The sequence below is a fragment of the Oryctolagus cuniculus genome, chromosome 9, assembly GCF_051225735.1.
Source record: "Oryctolagus cuniculus isolate XC-2025 breed Fujian yellow rabbit chromosome 9, ASM5122573v1, whole genome shotgun sequence".
Classification (NCBI taxonomy): domain Eukaryota; kingdom Metazoa; phylum Chordata; class Mammalia; order Lagomorpha; family Leporidae; genus Oryctolagus; species Oryctolagus cuniculus.
Genome location: NC_142875.1, coordinates 11,966,901 through 11,985,375, shown reverse-complemented (window position 1 = coordinate 11,985,375; position 18,475 = coordinate 11,966,901). Strand labels below are relative to the sequence as shown.

Here is an 18,475-nt window from a genome sequence, read left to right as displayed (position 1 = left end):
GGAAACAGAGGCTGGACTAGAAATTAGGAAGGGCATGATGAGCTATGCACCTGCACTGCCCATGTGCTTTCTCTCCCCCCGCCCTGACTCCATGTGAAGTAGAAACAGCACATTAGATGTACCTGGCTCTAAGTGGGTAACACAGAGAATTCTCATGAATCCTTCTCTTTAACTAGTTGACATTTTAGAAGAGCAGACAATGTTATAGTCTCTGGGTTTCCAACCTTGAACTCAGCTGTCAGGTCCAGGGAAGGGACTCTGTCTAGAACTGCCATGGAAAGTTTGTGTCGTTGAACTAAAGTGATGTTTCAGCTACATCCACAACAGCTTTTACTGTGAAGTTTTAAAAAATGGATTTATTTCAGAATTTTTAAAACATTGTATTTGGAAAGAGATTCAAACTCATGGAAAAATTCAAGAATAACAGAGGGCGCTCTCACATATTCTTAATTTGGATGCATCAACTGTTAACATTTTGCTCCATTTATTTCTCATTTGCTCTCTCTATGTATATACTTAACATTTCTTATTTTGAACCATGTGTGAGTAAGTTAGGACTTGATGTCCCTTTACTTGATAATATTTCAGACTTATTTGAGATATGACTTAAGAACATGGGCATGCTCTGTCTTTTAGGATGGCTTTCCTGAGATACAGTACACATGTCTCATAATTCACCTGTTAGAGGGTATACTTTGGTGGCTTTTAGTATGTTCACAGACTTGTATAATCATCACCACTCCTTAGTTCCAGAACATTCTCATCACCCTAAAAAGAAGCTCCACACCCATTAGCAGTCACTCCTCATTCCATATTCCTCCCAGTCTCGGGCAGTCTCTAATAAACTCTTTTTGAGGATTTGCCTATTTTGGACATTTCATATGAATGGGCTCGTGCACTGTGTGGTCTTTCATGTCTGGCTGCTCTCAGCACAGAGTTTTCAAGCTGCGTTCATGGTGTAGCCCGTTTCAGTACTTCCTCTTTGTATTGACGGACAATAGTATATAGATGTATTCGTCTATATACTATTGCCAAATTGTATTTGTCCATTCATTTGTCAGTAGATGCTTGGTTTCTGTCCACTTTCTGGCTACAATTTTGGGCTCCGTGTTGTTATCCATGTTTTTGGTGTGGACATGTGTTCTCAGTTCTCTGGAGTGTATCCTGGAGAGTGGCATTACTGGGTCATATGGGAACTCTGTGTGTAACTTCCTGAAGAGCTGCTCAACTATTCTGCAGAGCAGTCAGGCTGTTTCACCCACCTCCTGGAAGCTACGGCAGTCCCCTTTCTGATCAGCCTCCCCCACCCTTGGTTACTGAGTCTCTGATCAAGGCTGGGAAGTGGTGCCTCTTCATGGTTCGGAGACATATTTTCATGATGACTAAGGGTATTGCACATCTTCTCATGTGCTGATTGGCTATGTGCTATCAGCTTTAGACAAATGTTTAATTATATTCCTTGTCATTTAAGAATGGACTTATTTTTCTTGTTGAGTTGTTTATGTATTTGGGATTTAAATGCTATATCATAGGATTTGCATACTTATGTTCTCATACTCTTTTTTTTAACTTTCTTGATTTTTTTCCTTTGGAGTCTAAGTTTCACATTTTGACAAAGTCTAATTTATTTTTTTGTTTGTCATTTGTGCCTTATCCAAGTTAGTGAATATTTATGCTTAAGTTTTATTCTACATGTTTATAGTTTTAGGTCTTAGGGTTAGGTCCTTGAAACATAGGACATTCTCCTAACCAATATATAGTTGTCAACTTGAAGAAAATTAACATTGATATAATTTCATTCATATTCTAATATTCTCAAATGAGCAAATATGTCCTCTCTAGAATTTTATTTCCTACTTCTCTGGCCAGTCTAGGATAATATCTGGTATTTAGTTATCATTCCCCCTGAATCTCTTTAATCTGGAACAGTTCTGCAGCCCAACTTTATTTTTTGTGACACCGATTTTTTTGAAACTAGTTCATTCTTTTTTTTTTTTTTAACAAAATGAAACATTCCTGGTTTTGTGTTTGTTTTCTTGTGATTTGATTCAGTTTATGGTGCTTTGGTTAGCCTATAAGTGATATAGTGCCATTCGGTGTTTATTATTCTTTTTGCTTTTTAAGTATAGAATCATTACACAGAGTGGATAAATAGATCTCTGAGTTGCTTTTTTTAAATTTTTTTTGACAGGCAGAGTGGACACTGAGAGAGAGAGACAGAGAGAAAGGTCTTCCTTTGCCGTTGGTTCACCCTCCAATGGCTGCCGCGGCTGCCGGCGTGCTGCGGCCGGCACACCGTGCCGATCCAAAGGCAGGAGCCAGGTGCTTCTCTTGGTCTCCCATGGGGTGCAGGGCCCAAGCACCTGGGCCATCCTCCACTGCCCTCCCGGGCCACAGCAGAGAGCTGGCCTGGAAGAGGCGCAACCGGGACAGAATCCAGCGCCCCGACTGGGACTAGAACCCCGTGTGCTGGCACCGCAAGGTGGAGGATTAGCCTAGTGAGCCGCGGCACCGGCTGAGTTGCTTATTTTTAATAAACATTCAAATATCAGGCTTGGTTATAGCCAGGCACAAATCAGAGGGGATTTGGAAGATCTGCATTTATTAATGGAAAGAGCAGGAAGCTGGGCAAATCCAAAATCAGGAGCCAGGAACTTCTTCACTTCTGGGTCTCCCATACAGGTGCAGGGGCCCAAGGACTTGGGCCATCTTCTACTGCTTTCCTAGGCCATACCAGAGAGCTGGATGGGAAGTGGAGCAGCCAGGACTCGAACTGGTGTCCATATGAGATGCCGGTGCTGCAGGTGGTGGCTTTACCCTTTGTGCCATAGTGCAGGCCCCTGCAGTTTCTTTCAAACTCTTCTCTTGGGAACAGAATATTTTAGAAAAGGTTTATCTATTTATTTGAGAGGCAGAGTTACAGACAGAGAGGGAGAGATAGAGACACATCTTCCATCTTCTGGTTCATTCCCCAGATGGGCACAATGGTTGTAGCTGGGACAATCCGAAGCCAGGAGCCAAGAGCTTCCTCTGGGTCTCCCATGTGGGTACAGGGGCCCAAGCACTTGGGCCATCTTCCACTGCTTTCCCAAGCCATCAGCAGGGAGGTGAATCAGAAGTGGAGCAGCCTGGACTCAAACTGGTACTCACATGGGATTTTGGCACTGCAGGGAGATGCTTAAACCACCACGCCATGTCGCCGGCCCCAGGAACAGAATATTTTCTGTTCTCAAATGAGATAGTAGGCAGACACTAATCGTTCAGGTAGATAAAAACCTAGCTGCTTAGTGGAATTAGGCCTGACCCCAAGCTTCCAAAGAGGTGCAGATACCTCAAGCTTAAAAGCTCACAGTTTGAAACGTAGGTTGCAAGCCCATCTCTGGACTTGCGGGAGTCCATCTGGCCTACCCAGCCCAGGAAGAAGAGTTTTGTTCTTGACATCAGTCTACAGAGACAGGGATCTAGTAGGAACGAGGGGAGCGTGGGGAGCCAGTGATGACAATGAGAAGTGCTATCAAGCTACAGCAGTTAGGATGGGGGTGAACGCAGGATCTGAGCAGGATGACTTCTGAGTTCCCTTCTGAGGCCACGATTCCGTGATGAACCCTGTGTTGTCCATGACATGCCAATGTTTTCCCTCAATAACTGGGCTGGACCAGGTTACTACCAACAAGCTGAGTATTACAGGTATTTTTTTTTATATCAGAAAAATTCTGCTTTCCATTCTTCAATTGAGGATCCACCTTATTTTTAATGGAAAGAAGTTTGTGTTTACATGACTTTGGTGAGTTGGCTGCTTGGGGGAAAAGAAGACTCCGTCTCCTGCTGCCTTGGATGATGCTGATCTGTTGTAGGTTGGGACCACGCAATTGGGCCTCAGAATGAAGTGTCTCCAAACTTGGGTGGAACGTGGCCATTTGTTTTTAGGAGTAGAAGAAGAGTGAGTGAGTGAGTGAGCACAGGCACTCCTGTCTGCTTGCTTGACTCCCCAAATGCTCTCAGCAGCTGGGGGCTGGACTGGGATGAAGCTGGGAGCCAGGACCAGGTCTCCTACGTGAGTGGTGGAAACCTAATTGCTTGAGTGATCGCTGCTGCCGCACAACGTCTGCATTAGCAGGAAACTGGAGTGAGGATCCAGAGCCGGGAACTGAACCCCAGTACTCTGACGTGGGGTGTGAGCATCCTAACTGCTAGGGCAACGCCTGCCCTTACAGCGTGGCAGCTTAAGAAAAGTCCTGTGCCTGCATCCAGTGACAGGAAGGGTGTTGCACCACAGTCAGCTGCAGAAGGAAACTGGTGTCTCTTGGTCTCAGGTGTGAATCTGCCAACACATCCAGGGCAGATTGTGGACTTAACTGTGGCATTTCCCCAAATTTGTGTGTTCAAGTAGCCCTAACCTTACTTTAGAATATTTGGAGACAGAATCTTGTAGGGTTTGAACCTAACCGGACTGGTGTACCTATGAGAAGAAGAAATTTGGAAGAGGATGTGAACAGACACAGGGAAGGCAGCGATCTACAGCCAGTGGGAGAGACCTGCAGCCAATCCCTCCCTCACAGCCTTCAGAAGGACCAAGCCTGCTGAAAACTGGGTCTTGGACTTCTACCCTAGAACTGTGAACAATGCTTAAGCCTCCCAGTGCTTAGCACTTACCTTATGGCTGCCCCGGCAGATTCACACAAGCACCGTGGCTGAGATTCCTGGCAGAGAGGGGAGGTGCCTGGGAGTGCCCAGAGCTGTGTCCCCTGGGGGCTGTTTTGAGGTCTGCTCATCCAGTAGGTGCAACAGGGAAGGATCTGCAAGATCTGGGGGAGACTGAACGTGGTCGACTCACAAGCATGGGCCCCATCTATTTGGATAGCCTGTCCTGTCCCAGCTCGGTGGGGTCAAACACAGCAAGTGGACAAGGCCATCCATGATGGAGCAGGGATCTTCTGGCTGAGGCCATAAAGAAGAGAACTCAGGCGTTGGGGTCCATCCTATAGGTCAGATACCCCTTCCCAAGGAGCCTTTTACTTTTTTTTTGTGCCAATTTTAAAGGCTTTTTATTTTATTTTATATGAGAGGCAGAGTTTTAGAGAAAGAAACAGAGAGAAAGGTCTTTCATCTTCTGGTTCACTCCCCAAATAGCCACAATGGCTGGAGCTCAGCTGATCTGAAGCCAGGAGCCAAGAGCTTCTTCAAGTCTCCCATATGGGTGCAGTGGTCCAAGCACTTGGGCCATCTTCCACTGCTTTCCCAGGCCATAGCAGAGAGCTGGATCAGAATACGAGCGGCCGGACTCAAACCGGTGCCCAAATGTGATGTTGGCACCCTGGCACCAGCCCTTGTTCATCTCCTTTTTAACCATTTAAATGTTTATTTTTAAAAAAATGATAACAGAGCAACAGAGAGAGGGAGAAAGAAAAGGGAAGGTGGGGGGAGAGAGAGACGGGGAGGGGAAAGAGGGAGATAGAGAGATAGAAAGAGAGGTCTTCCATCTGCTGCATTACCCCTCAAATGCCTCCAACAGCCAGGGCTGGGCCCGGCTGAAGCCAGGAACTCCATCAAGGTCTCCCACATGGGTGGCAGGGACCTAAGCACTTGGAGCATCACTCGCTCCCTCCCAGGGTTTAGATTAGCAGGAAGCCAAATCAGAAGCAGAGGTGGGACTCGATCCCAGGCACTATGATAGGGAATATGGGCAGCCAAGCCGTGGCTTTACCACAGCACCAGGATGTCTACCCCCAGCCCTATTCTTAGTGATCGTCTCCTGACCCTTGCTCATATTTCTCTTTCCTTCCACCCATGGCCAGGGGTGTTTCTCAGTCACCACTGCAAGATAATGATGATGAGGTGGCTGCCCCCAGGAGACTGGAGCAGTGAGAAGGGGATAAGCTTCAGGAGTCACAGGGCAGTTCCCCAAGTCCCACTGGAATACCCGCAAAGGTCTCTGCGTACTCCCACTCACCTTGAACTCTGCGTTCTCCACTCACCTTGAACTCTGCGTTCTCCACTCACCTTGAACTCTGCGTTCTCCCACTCACCTTGAACTCTGCGTTCTACACTCACCTTGAATCAGAATAACTTCCCCTCAGTCCTGACAGTCAAGATAATTCAAAATGCTTTCCTTTTCCATGTTTGTTTCCTTGATTGCCTCATGAGCTTTCCATGTATTTTTTATTCCAAACAACTATAAACTATCTGTAGCCATGATCAAATTAAATTAAAAGTAACATAAGGCTTTCCATAAGGTGTGGGGCACCCCACTAGTCCGGTGGTTGCCCATTCTTCTGTCAACAGGAAGTCAGCCCCTCACTGCCTTCTACAGAGCTCTGTCCAAGCAACTCTTCCACTTGGTGGTTTGCATTCCATTCCTAGAAGGCATTTTAAGCAACCAGCTCCCAGGGGTTGAGTGCCCAATCCATGTAGCTTTGGGACTGCCTACAGCTCCAGAACACCTCCTGCTCTGGTTTCAAGAATGCATGCCAGGGACCAGAAAGCACCGTGCCCCAAGTGCCTCGTGCAGAGAAATCTACATCTGCTCTGAACTGAGCCTCTGCTTGGTCCGAGATCTTGGCAAGGCCTGGCTGCCAAAGAGGGCAGGCAAGATGGTGTCCTTGCCAGGGCGCTGGTGAGCGAGCTCTCAGAAGTGAGGCAGTCACATGCACCGCCCTTCCCCCCAGCCCACCACCACCGCCCCTTTGATCTGGGAACAGCCCCAGACCTTAGATCCTAGGGCAGGAGGTGGAGAAGAGGAGTTCTCCTTCCAGAAGGGGAGCAGTTGGCTCCTCTGTCAGTAAGCAGCCCTGCCCCTTTCCTGGGTTCCCAGGCTGGAGGGCTGCTCTGGTTGCACAGGGAGCACCCTGCACTGGGAGAAAGTCCCTGATAACAGGAAGGAGGAAAAATCGAGGGAGCTCTCCCGGTCCCCAGGTACCTGGTGGAGAACAGCAGCCACCTGAGCAGCTTGCTGAGCGCCGAGTGGGCACGAGTTGATGGGGATTCCGCTGGCTGATAAGGTTTGGTTTCTCCCCTTTACGGCTGTCACCTGCCTGGTGACCATTGGCGCAGTGTTTCTTCCGGAGACTGTGTGTTGCACAGCACACAGGGTGACAGGTTCTCACCCCAAAACTCCTCTCGTGGTAACATTTCTTAGGAGTTAAAGAAACCATTTCAGTGCCCTCCCTGCCTTGTGTCATGGTTATGATAGCAGCTGAATTTGCTGTAGCTACATTTTGTCATGGTTACTTTTGGGCACCCCAAGCCACCTAGAAATTCTTTCTCCATCACAGTGTGGCATACCTTGTTTCTGAAAAGTTCCAGGAGATGCCTCATTCTAGCCTTCATTTGCTGCTTCTAGTAATTTCTCCCTCCATTCTGGAAGGAGAATGTAGCTTCTTAGCTTGCACCATCAAACAATGGCTTACGCATTTTCTTATTTTGAGTGTGTGGGGTGTGTTTGTGTGTGCATTTGTGTAGTGGAGAAGGAACATGGCAAAGCTCTTCTTTGTAAGACATTTATCACCTTTATTTCCCTAAGCTGATTCTAAAGTTTGCAAATACTTTGAATTTCAATGTTAATTCTTGGTACATGGTATTTATATCTTTAATATAAAATGTTTATTATCATATGCAAATGACTTAAATTTTGAACCTTGCAAACTAAGGAATTTCTTCCATTTTTATCATTTGCGAAAAATGTTCTCTTCCTGACAAATGATATCTAATATAAATAGGGTTCATTTTAATTTTTGTAATAAATCATGCCGACAGTTCAGACCTCTGAAAGCAGCAACAACAACTGCTTTATTTTTAGCGATTATTTGCAGAGAAACGTGGTTTACAAGTCGTACATGATCTTATTTGACCTGCACAAGAACCTAATGAGGTCAGATGCATTTTTTCCTTCAGTCTTTTATTCATTCAACAAATACATACTAATTGCTAGTGGTACTGGGCACACCATGGGGAGCCGCTGGTACAGTCGTGAACAGGTGGCGCTGTCCCATCCCTTTGGGACTTCTTGCTTCTCTAGATGCAAGGCAAGAGCCTGGCAAAAGTGAATCCTCCACTCACCTGTTTCACTTCCTCCTTCTGACCTAGCTTTGACCTTGAAGGTTATCTTGAGACTGGCTGTTTGGCTTGTCCCCACCCCTGTCCTGCAGTGACTGATGACCCCCTACCCTCCAGAAACTGCCATCCACCCAGCCTGGGCCATGGGCACTACATGGCCCAACAGCAGAACTGCCGAGAGGGCTCATTTTCTCACTGGGCAGCTCTGAAGTGAGAGAGTGAGGCTCTGCACATGGTCTCTGCTTCTGCTGTTTGGAAAACCCAAGCAGCAACTCAGGCAATGGAGCATTCTGGAAAGATGTCCTGACCCGGAGACGTAGCCTTCAGCAACTGCAGGACACTCTCAGATGGAAGCTGCTTGGCCCCGGGCGCTTGACTGGCACCTGCTGGGTCTGACTATCTGACACCGGGGAGGACTGGAGGTGACCGGCTCACACTTACCAAGTGCTGTTGAAGTGGAGACAGATCAGTGCTGAGCAAGCAGACAAGTTTACTCCAAAGGACTGCAGCCTTGGAGGGTAGGGGCCTTTTGCCATGGGGAGACCACTCTGACTGGAAGGACGCTGAGCAAGCAGAGAAAGGTGTGTTTGGTAGGATGAAGGGAATACAGCAGAGACAAGCAGAGGATCTTGGGTGACTGAGCAGGAAGAGGGAACAAGCAGTGGGTTTTCTCAGGGGAAAGGGGCTCCCTGTGTCCACTGACTCGCGGTAGAAATGGACCAGCAGACACAGAGCACTTTCTGTGTGTGTTCAGACTTGGGGGCCAGCGGAGTTCAGGAAGGAAGACAAAAGCCGAGAGAAATGTGCCCAAGATAAAGAAAAGGTAAGAGACGGGCACCTGGGAGCCCCTGGTGAGGGTTTACTAAATGGCAAGCATTGAGCTAAAATTCCCGGGAAGGAGATGCTGTCATTCCCCCCACTCTGCAGGAGGGAAAGTCGGTGCTGAGACCCCAAGCAACTGAGCCACACAGCTGACAAAATCCATGTGGACGCTTGTTATGCAAAGCAGCAGTCTTCAGGAATAGAAAGCTCTGGTGCAAAGTGGGCTGCTGAGACTTGCTTTAACCTCATCCTCCATCTATGCTCAACACGTGTGTTGGGGGCGACTATAATAAACACAAGTGGGGAAGGGTTTAGTGTATAAATCCACCTCCTGCCCCATTTGATCTCCTTGAGTGGTGTTGTGCAACTAATACTCTTGCAGTTCTTTGAAATCTGCAAGTAGGTTTTGGCTGGGCTATTTCACCCCCAGATTATCTACTGAGCTTCCACAGAAAACTCCAGAACCATTGCTAGAACATGGAGCCAAGGGAGTTGAGCCCGCCTACATGCCTTCCTTCCCTGGGGAACTCTTCTCCCCCCAACCCACCCTATTAGAGGGTTCTGAACCCAACCAATGGTTAGCCACTGCGACTCCCTCTGCCCTTCAAGGGTGCCTGTCCTCAGAGCCAGCCCCCTGGTGTCACCACCATCACTACAGAGAACCCCTTAGACTGGTGCCCATATCCTTCCCTGCCTTGGGAATGGGAGAAGCTGACCTCTATCCCAAGGAACTCCAGCCGCCTCTTAACTCTCTCAGGACTCCCTTGGTTCACGACATTGAAACTGAATGCAGGTACTGGCTAGAAAGAAATTAGATTTGAGGTCCAAAGAAACGTAAACCATCAACTGCAGCTCTTGGAAGTCCCATGCCCAGAGGCCAGCACCCTGAAACAATCTGAGCAGAATTATGAAATCTGGCCGCGTAGGTCCTTCCCAAAGCAGCCCCTCACTTGGAAGGGGTTGGTTTGCTTTCACACAGTGTCTTGAACTTCCTGAGCTCCTCCTTGCACAAGTGTGCCGTGGAGGCATCCTGGAGTTTGGCTTCCTCTGCCAGATGAGGCAGCTGTAGATAAATGACTTCCCAGAGTCTAGGTTAGAGACAGGTCCAAAGCACCCTGAACTCTGGTTGGATGGATCAACAGGGATGTTGCTATCTGCTCTTGCAGATATTAAGTGCAGGCATATGTAAGGTGTACAACATAATAAAGTTTATTTAGAAGGTGAGAAAGTGAACACACACAACCGAGCATAGGTTGCCCCACGCAGAGAAATATCTCATGAGGAGACAGTGGGCCAGAAGGTTTGCCCAAAAAGAAAAAGGGGTTGGGGGAGGGAGACAGAGAGGACATTTAACAGTCCCTCCGGCCATGGTCCACAGTCCTTGTCTTCTCTTATGAAGTAAGGGGTGGTGCCCCTACCTGTGGGAAGCCACCAGGGAATTTTAATGGTCTCTCCATAAGTCCCACTGTGGAGCTCAATATCCATATTTTCATGGTCTCTTCCCTCAAGGTCCTGGAAGAAGCAGATGCATCCTGGGAAAGCAGGCATTTTGACTGAGAAGTCAGAGGATGGAATCACACATGGAGTGTGTGTATGTGTGGCGGGTGGTTTGCAGGTACCTCCAGCTCAGTGATCCTAGACTAACTTCCTATCTTTTTATTTCACATCACAGGCAAGATGCCCTCAGTGTTTTGGGCCTCCTGGGGTGTTCCTCTCCTTGGAATTGTTTTGCTGAGTGAGGAGGGGAGGGGGAATCTGTTTTGAAAACTGCCCTGCAGAGAAGGTTGAGCAATTGACAGGCACCTCACGGACTCTGTTGCTCCCTGAGCCCTCCCTGCTGCCCCCCCCCCCCCCCCCCCGGTACTGTCCCTCATGGATTCTTTCTTACTTGTTTTCCTCCCTTGTTCCGGGCTCACCATCCTGGCAATTATCCTCTTCCCTTGGCTGAGCCTTCCTGTCTACGCTGCAGGACCACAGGGAGACCGGGACTATTACCGTTTATGACCTTTCCTGTGTCAGGGACAGAGATTCCCAAATGTGGGAGGGAGGCTCCGTGATGTGGATAGCTGCACCTGCCAGCCTCAAGGGCCCAGCCTGCTGACAAAGGCTCTGCCTGAGCGCTAGACAGGCTCCACTGATTTCACCATGACCTTGGGCATTGTCCCCAGGACCTCAGCCATAGCAAGAGTCCTGCAGTCAGGAGATCACTATCTGATCACCCTTGGTAGCTGACTGGGTCCACATCCCAGACGATCTCCCCGGTGATGTCTGATGGCCCTGGTTGGTCTTGCAAGAATCCTGCTCGATTGGTTTAAGCTGGATCCCCCACCCCAGCCCCTGGTGTTTCCTTTTAGTAATTTTCCATCCATTGGCCTTGACCCTGATCTTTGGCTGCAAATCTCTGCTTATTCTTGCTGTGTTTGGAATGGAGCCTGGTTCCATTCTGGGGTCTCTTTGCTCCCATTGTAATTGCTCCAGAATAAAATCTGTTTTTACTGCATTAACTACTGCCAAGCTCTGGTTTTCTTTTCTTTTAAAAACTATTTATTTATTTGAAAGGAAGAGGGACAAAGAGGGAGAGAGAGACACAAACACAGAGCGATGTTCTATATGCTGGTTTGTTCCCTGGATGCCCACAATAGCAGGGCTGTGCCAGACTGAAACCAGGAGCCAGAAACTCCATCTGGGTCTCCCATGGGGGTGGTAGGTGGGCCATTATCGGCTAACTGCAAGGTGCATTTGCAGGAAACTGGATCAGAAGCAGAGTAGCCAGGACTCAAAAAATTGGAACTCCAGTATGGGATGTAGCTTACTCTGCTACTTCACAATGCCGGCCCCAGTTCTGACATCTTTAATGCTACGATACAAGCTCTACAAACCACTTTTAGTCATTGATGATGAAGGCTGGACAGTTACTTTATCTTTAATCATTTATATTCTTCCAACTCAATTTTTATTGCCGCTGCCTTTATTATTTAAAAAGTAGAATGAGAGAGAGAGAGAGAGAGAGAGAGAGAGAAAGCCTCCATTCAATGGTTCACTTCCCAAACACATGATGCTTTTTAAAAGAGTTCTTTCCTCCTCTCCACAATTAAAATCCCACCCAGGAAATTTTTGATCACCTAATGCAGGTTTGCTTGTTGAAACCAGCTTTTAGAGTGACTGAGCTGCCGCAATGAGAGCAGATAGTATTTATAGCTCAAATTGTTATACAGCAGCTGACAGTTGTGTGTTGATTTCAAGTCCTGCCTATGATCAAAGGAAAAAGAGGATCACAGTTCATCTCTGGTTGTAAGACTTTAGAATGGCTTGGAATTCAAGGCTTATCCTGAAGGTGTACAGCTCTTCAAAACGAAAATGTTGTCTGGGCTCTGGTGGTGGTCAACTCCTTGTATCAGTCGGGGCTAAGCTAAGGACATGTCTGTCAGTTCCCTATTTTCAGGTCTTGGAATGAACAACTTCTAGCCCCAAGGCATGAATTTGGCTAGACAAGTCTGCTCTTGGTTTTCTGATCTAGTGTAATGAACTTGACGCTCTGTTTTTGTGTGGCTGGTTTGATTTGCACAGGCAGAAAAATTTAAACACCTAAGAATGATTGTGTGTTAAGAACAAGATGTGGTTGTTGCGTGAAGACCTTGTTGTAGGCTTGGCCGTAAGACAGGTTGAACGTGCGGACTTGTGTCTGAGACTCCTTGACAAAGCCTTGGAATCATGCTTTCGATGGCCTTTTTTATGCTGTAAAACACTTCTATCAGTTCCTGCATTTCCAGTCCAGGAACCCAGAGTACGTGCCAGGTTTTCTTTCGTGGCACCCGTAACTACACGGTTCATCTTATTTCTCCGAAATCCTCATGTTTGACCTGGGTGGCCAATCCTTGCAAGGCTGGGACTCCACAAGCCATGAGCAGGCCTCACAGCAGTTGTCAGCAGGATTGTTTTAGACATTATCTCCACACCAGAACTATAAACAAGGAGTCTTCAAAGAGCTCTTGGAAAAAGCACATTATGAAACAACTATGCACAAAGTTTGAAGTGTTTTTTTTTTTTAACACCAAAATGAACATATCTCTTAATTCTGTTTTTCATAAACTTTTTGAAGCAGTCTCCTAGTCCTGGCTTCTTAGTAATGGGCTGGTCAAACTCAATTAAATGAGAGTTTAAGTGAGACGTTTCTGGAATGCTTACAAATTTGGTTTATCCAACTGCATCAATACGAAGACAGATTGTTACTGAATCTATGCTAATAGTAATTGCATTGCCAAGAAAAGCAAAGGGACTCAGCAAAGACCCTTTGCCTGTTCAAATGAACTTTGCAGAGAAAGCGGATCACTATGCAGTGTTTGCTGCAGACTCATCAACCTTAAGTTCCTTTGTGGGTTCATTAGCTTATAATTTACATCAAGATATTCCACAGGGTATTTCCCCGGAATTCAGAAGAAAGAGTTGGAGCAACAAACAAATGCAGGTTCTTCAGAAAGTTCACAGAAAATGGAATTAAAAAGGAAGTGTATTTTAATGCAAGACATTTTGAAACCTATGCATCCTTATACCACTCAGTGTTTTCTTATACTTTTTGCAAGATTCACCTACTCAATTCTAGAAAGAAAAGAAGATGAGAGAATAGGACCATTCTCCTTAGCCCCTATAAGAAAAAGGCTTACTAACCAGTTCAGCTGCCTTTTGCATAATTCCTGTGCTCCTGTGATGGTCCCAGTCACCGGCTCTGGGCCGCAGGGGCCCTTGGGGAGCCTGTCTCAGTGACTGGTGTGTTCTGACAGGTGATGATGTCTCCTCACAGTGGGTGTCACATATACCTTGGATGGTGCTCTACTGAGGCCATTATTATTTTCATATTTCTACCAGAAGCTAAATACCTGATTGGTAGCATGTAGCCAGGACCTTCATGCAAGTGTGAGGGCAAAGTGGGGGAGGGAGGGTCACCTTTGGTGCTAAGTTGGATAGCTTCAATGAATTCACTACAGCAATGTCAGAGAAAGCTAGCACTGGATGCTTGTCAAAGGTGGCAAGGCAGATTTTACTCAGACCATTGCACTGGGAGAGAGAACCAGTAGCAACTGAGCTAGACTCCAGCAAGCACGACTGAGGATTTTAAAGGGAGGACAGAGAGGAAACCAAAGAGGGAAATGGAGCAGTGGAGGTAACAGGTGTATTACTAAAAATGGTTTGGTTGCCTCTCCTCCTTTCTGTAACTATGACTTTCAAATAGAATAAATAATTCTTAAAAAGAAAAAGAGATTTTCCATCCATTGTCTTACTTCCCAAACTGTCTTAATCATTGAGGCTGGGCCAGGCCAAGCCCAGGAGCCTGAAACTCCACTGGGTCTCCCACATTGGTGGCAGGGACCCAAGTACTTGGGCCATCTTTTGCTGCTTTCCCAGGTGTGTTAGCATGAAGCTGGATTGGAAGAGGAGCAGCCAGGACTTGAACCAGTGCAATATGGAATTCTGGCATTGTAGATGGTGACTTAACAGACTATGTCACAATTCTACAATTTAACAAACTTAACATGTATAAAAGGGGCAAAATCTCTCAATTTCTCAACTCTTTGGAAAGACCCAGAACCAAGCAATCAGAATTCGATGTAGGATTTTCTCAACAAAACTAAGGACAGAGATAAATGGTAGTGGTCAATTCCTAGACTGACTGGTACCTTCTAGCAAACAAGGAAAATTTATTCAGTAGCCACATAGAGAAGAAACATCAATGGCTAGATGACATTTTAGCTCTGTAGTCAAAAGAAGCTGATTCATTTGGGATGTGGCAAATTAGGTAACCGTTGACATCACCCCCTGTCTCTGCTCTCAGAGCTGAACACACTTTTTAATTACTCGATGAATTCCATGCAGATCTCTTCAGGGTCAGCCTCAAGATTTGAGTGCACCAGCTTCAGCTCTTTGAGGGTGGAATTTGCTTTGCTGCCACAGCCCCTAGTTCAGGTTCACACCCTGTGCCTTTGCTGTTGCTTGTAAACTGTGAACTTTCTTTTGTTATTATTTTCATTTATTCATTTTTAACTGTGGACTTTCAGATCCCATGAGCCTCATTCTCTGGGTTGGTTGTATTGGGTGACAGCAGAAGATTTGGTCAGAAAGGTGGCCAAAACAGCTTTTGTGTGCACTCACTCTCTCTCTTTTAAGATTTATTTATTTATTTATTGGAAAGTGAGAGTTACAACACAGAGAGAGAGAGGAGAGAGAGAGAGGTCTTCCATCTGCTGATTCACTCCCCAAATGGCTGCAACGGCCAGAGCTACGCCGATCCAGAGCCAGGATCCTCTTCGAGGTCTCCAATGTGAGTGCGGGGGCCCAAGGACCCAGGCCATCCTCTACTGCTTTCCCAGGCCACAGCAGAGAGCTGGATTGGAAGTGGAGCAGCCGGGACTAGAACCGGTGCCCGTATGGGATGCTGGCGCTGCAGGCCACTATGCCACAGTGCCTGGCCCAGCTTTCCCACTCTCACAGGACCGTTCCAGAAGGGTCTTGGCCTTCAGTATTGCTCTCCACTGCTCTGGAGCTGGCTGGACCACACAGTGGGCACGAACGTGAACACAATTCACCATTCTGTTGTTCCCTCTGCATTACACTGGACATACCAGGGTGCCCCAGTTTCCACAGTGCCTGGTGACAATTTCAACAACAAAGATTATACTTTTTTTCTAAGAAAGGCAGGTCCTTTCACACTTTAATCAAATGACAAGCTGAGCGAGCCAAAGATAGTTCCCAAATTAATCAGTTTATGGCAATGCATACAAAAGTAGAATAAGCAAAAAGGGATATATGAAAAGATTGGACAAAATAGGTAAAAGAAAATTACTGGAGCACAGAGTGCTAATGACAAACCACGTACTGCGTCCACAGAAGAAATTTTCCAAATGACCCAGGAAAACACGCTCCTCCAAGGTGGCACTCAGCGGGGCTGGGAGCTGTGAAGCTGTTAGCAGTGCCGTCAAGGACTCTCCACCCCAGCAGAATCTACGGCCATTTCCACCCCAGCAGGATCCCTGGCCGCCGCCGCCTTTTCCGATGGAATTCCTGAAGGGACTGGAGCCCCAGCGAGATGTGGCTCAGATGGCAGTCTGAGGGTTCTCTCTACCACCTCGGGTGTATGTTATCTTAGATTCCAGACGGCAGGTTTGGAGGAAGAGGTCTTGGACCCTAACGCTCTCATTTGCATATGGGTGCATAGTTGTTAGTGTGGCTATCAGTCAGCCAGTCAGCCAGTCAGCCAGTGTGAAGTAAGGGGCCAGCCTTCCTATCCGTTAGGCATTTGGTTCAGTTAATGGTTGTGTTACCAAAACAAAACAAAAAAGTGAAACATGGAGTTAGTGCTGTGAGAACATGGTCGTATTATTTGCAGTGAAAATATCAATTTACTCATTCACAAGGATCATCATCCAGCAAAACACACACCACAGCACTCTGCCGCCGCCTCTCCATGGTCCGTGAGGTCTGGAGAAGCCTGTCTTTTTGGGATCTGTGAGAACAGCAGCAATGTTTTCGGTGATAGTCCTCTGCCCATCTCTGCTGACCTTGCCATCTGAATAATCACATAGCCTACATTAACACAAATAGATATACAAGGTGTAACTACTTCCCTGAAAATGTGGAAGATGCGGTAGGAGTCACCCCTAACTGGCAGAAAAGCAAAGTGTTTCTCATCCCTCATTCTTTGTGGTTTCACCCCATCCTTCCAGTGATTCAAAGCAGATGAGGAGGGAATGCTTATTATAGCCAAAGTTCTAGAAGCTTCAGCCCGCCAAGTATGATTTGGTAATCTTCCTTGATGCACACCTATTTTTTTTTAAAGATTTATTTTATTTATTTGAAAGAGTTACAGAGAGAGGTAGAGACAGAGAGAGGTTTTCCATCCACTGGTTCACTCCCCAGATGGCCACAACCGCTGGAGCTGCGCCGATCCAGAGCCAGGAGCCAGGGGTTTCTTCCGGTCTCTCATGCCAGTGCAGTACCCCAAGGACTTGGGCCATCTCCTACTGCTTTCCCAGGCCACAGCAGAGAGCTGGACTAGAAGAGGAGCAGCCAGGACTAGAAACAAGCCCATATGGGATGCCGGCGCTTCAGGCCAGGGCTTTAACCCACTGCACTACAGCACTGGCCCCGATGCACATCTATTTTAAAATCTTCTTCCTGTTTATAAGAAAACATTGACCTTGGAGTTAGAAGTCACCCTGCTCTATGTGTATCTGGCTCTGTGAACTTTTGTGAGACCCAACCCCTTGGGGTCTTATTTCCTGTCTCTGCTGTATAAGAATCTTGAATTGTATTATCTAACTCCTCTGATTCTGTTTCTTTAGATCTTAAAGTCTTATCAAAATCTCATGCTTTGGGAGGTATTGTTATATCTCAGTTGGGTACAGAAACCAAACAAATGCAATACTTATTTTTTCTTTATTGATAGAAAGCAATTAGTGGTGGCTTTCCAGTTAGGCTTCTAGAATCCTTGTTTGTTCTAATTTCTGTTTGAACATCTATTAAGGCACAGTTTTTTTTTTAAGGTTTTTATTTATTTGAGGAGTAGAGCTAGAGAGAGAGAGAGAGAGAGAGAGAGAGGTCTTCCATTTGCTGGTTCACTCTCCAAATGGCCCCAATGGCTAGAGCTGCACTGATCCGAAGCCAGGAGCCAAAGCTTCTTCTGGGTCCCCTACATGAGTGCAGGGCCCCAAGGACTTGGTCAGTCTTCTACTGCTTTCCCAGGCCATAGCAGAGAGCTAGATCGGAAGTGGAGCAGCTGGGACTTGAACTGGCATCCATATGGGATGCCAGCACTGCAGGTGGCGGCTTTATCCACTACACCACAGCACCGGCCCCTAAGGCAGAGTTTTTTCCTATGATTTACTAGCCAGTTATCCTCTCAGTCAACAAGTCATCTGTTCTAACTTCCCACAACCATTTTGACCCAGAGCTTGGGTTCTCTGATCTTATACTTTGATTACCAGCTACAAACTAGTTGAGCAAACTAATTGCTCAACTTCTGGCCTCTGTAGTTCACACTGGATGATAGTTTGATAGGGCTGCCAGAGCAAAGGAGCATAAACATTTATTTTGTCACAGCTCTGCGTGCTTGGAAGTGTGAAATCTCTGAGAGCTGCGCTGGGGGGATCTGTCTTTACCCCTTCTGGATTCTGGAGGCTCTTGGATTCCTTGGCGGATGGCTGCATCTCTCCAGTTGCTGTCTTTGTCTTCCCACAATCCCCTTCTTGCTGTATGTCTGTTGTTACATTGTCACTGACATTGTCTTTTTCTTACAAGGACCCAATTATTTTGTATTAAGGGCCCATCCTATTCCAACATGACCTCATCTTAACTGACTACATCTGAATGACCGTGTTTCCAAAGAAGGTCACTTTAAGATGTACTGTGGGTTAGAACCTCCCCATGTCTATTAGGGGACACACTATGACCTATAGTAGCCCGGTTACCACAACCATGCCAATCTTTCTGCAATCCTGCTATTTTTCTCAAAGTTAGCTTTATAGGGCACACAAGGGGATGACTCGTGGTGCTTACAGTGGAATTTGCAAGAAGAGATTCATAATCGTGCAGTGAGAATGTTAAGCCTAGC

The 18,475-nt window shown here is 46.7% G+C and overlaps 1 long non-coding RNA gene across 2 annotated transcripts in view; it reads left to right on the top strand.

Annotated features, from left to right (window-relative positions):
- Positions 1–10,490, top strand: part of LOC149124504 (uncharacterized) — a 58,770-nt gene extending 48,280 nt beyond the window's left edge. For both annotated transcript variants that reach the window (XR_016212703.1, XR_016212704.1), the window contains exon 3: positions 10,384–10,490. This is a non-coding gene — a long non-coding RNA (uncharacterized LOC149124504). The remainder of the gene's footprint in view (positions 1–10,383) is intronic.
- The last annotated feature ends 7,985 nt before the right edge of the window (positions 10,491–18,475 follow it).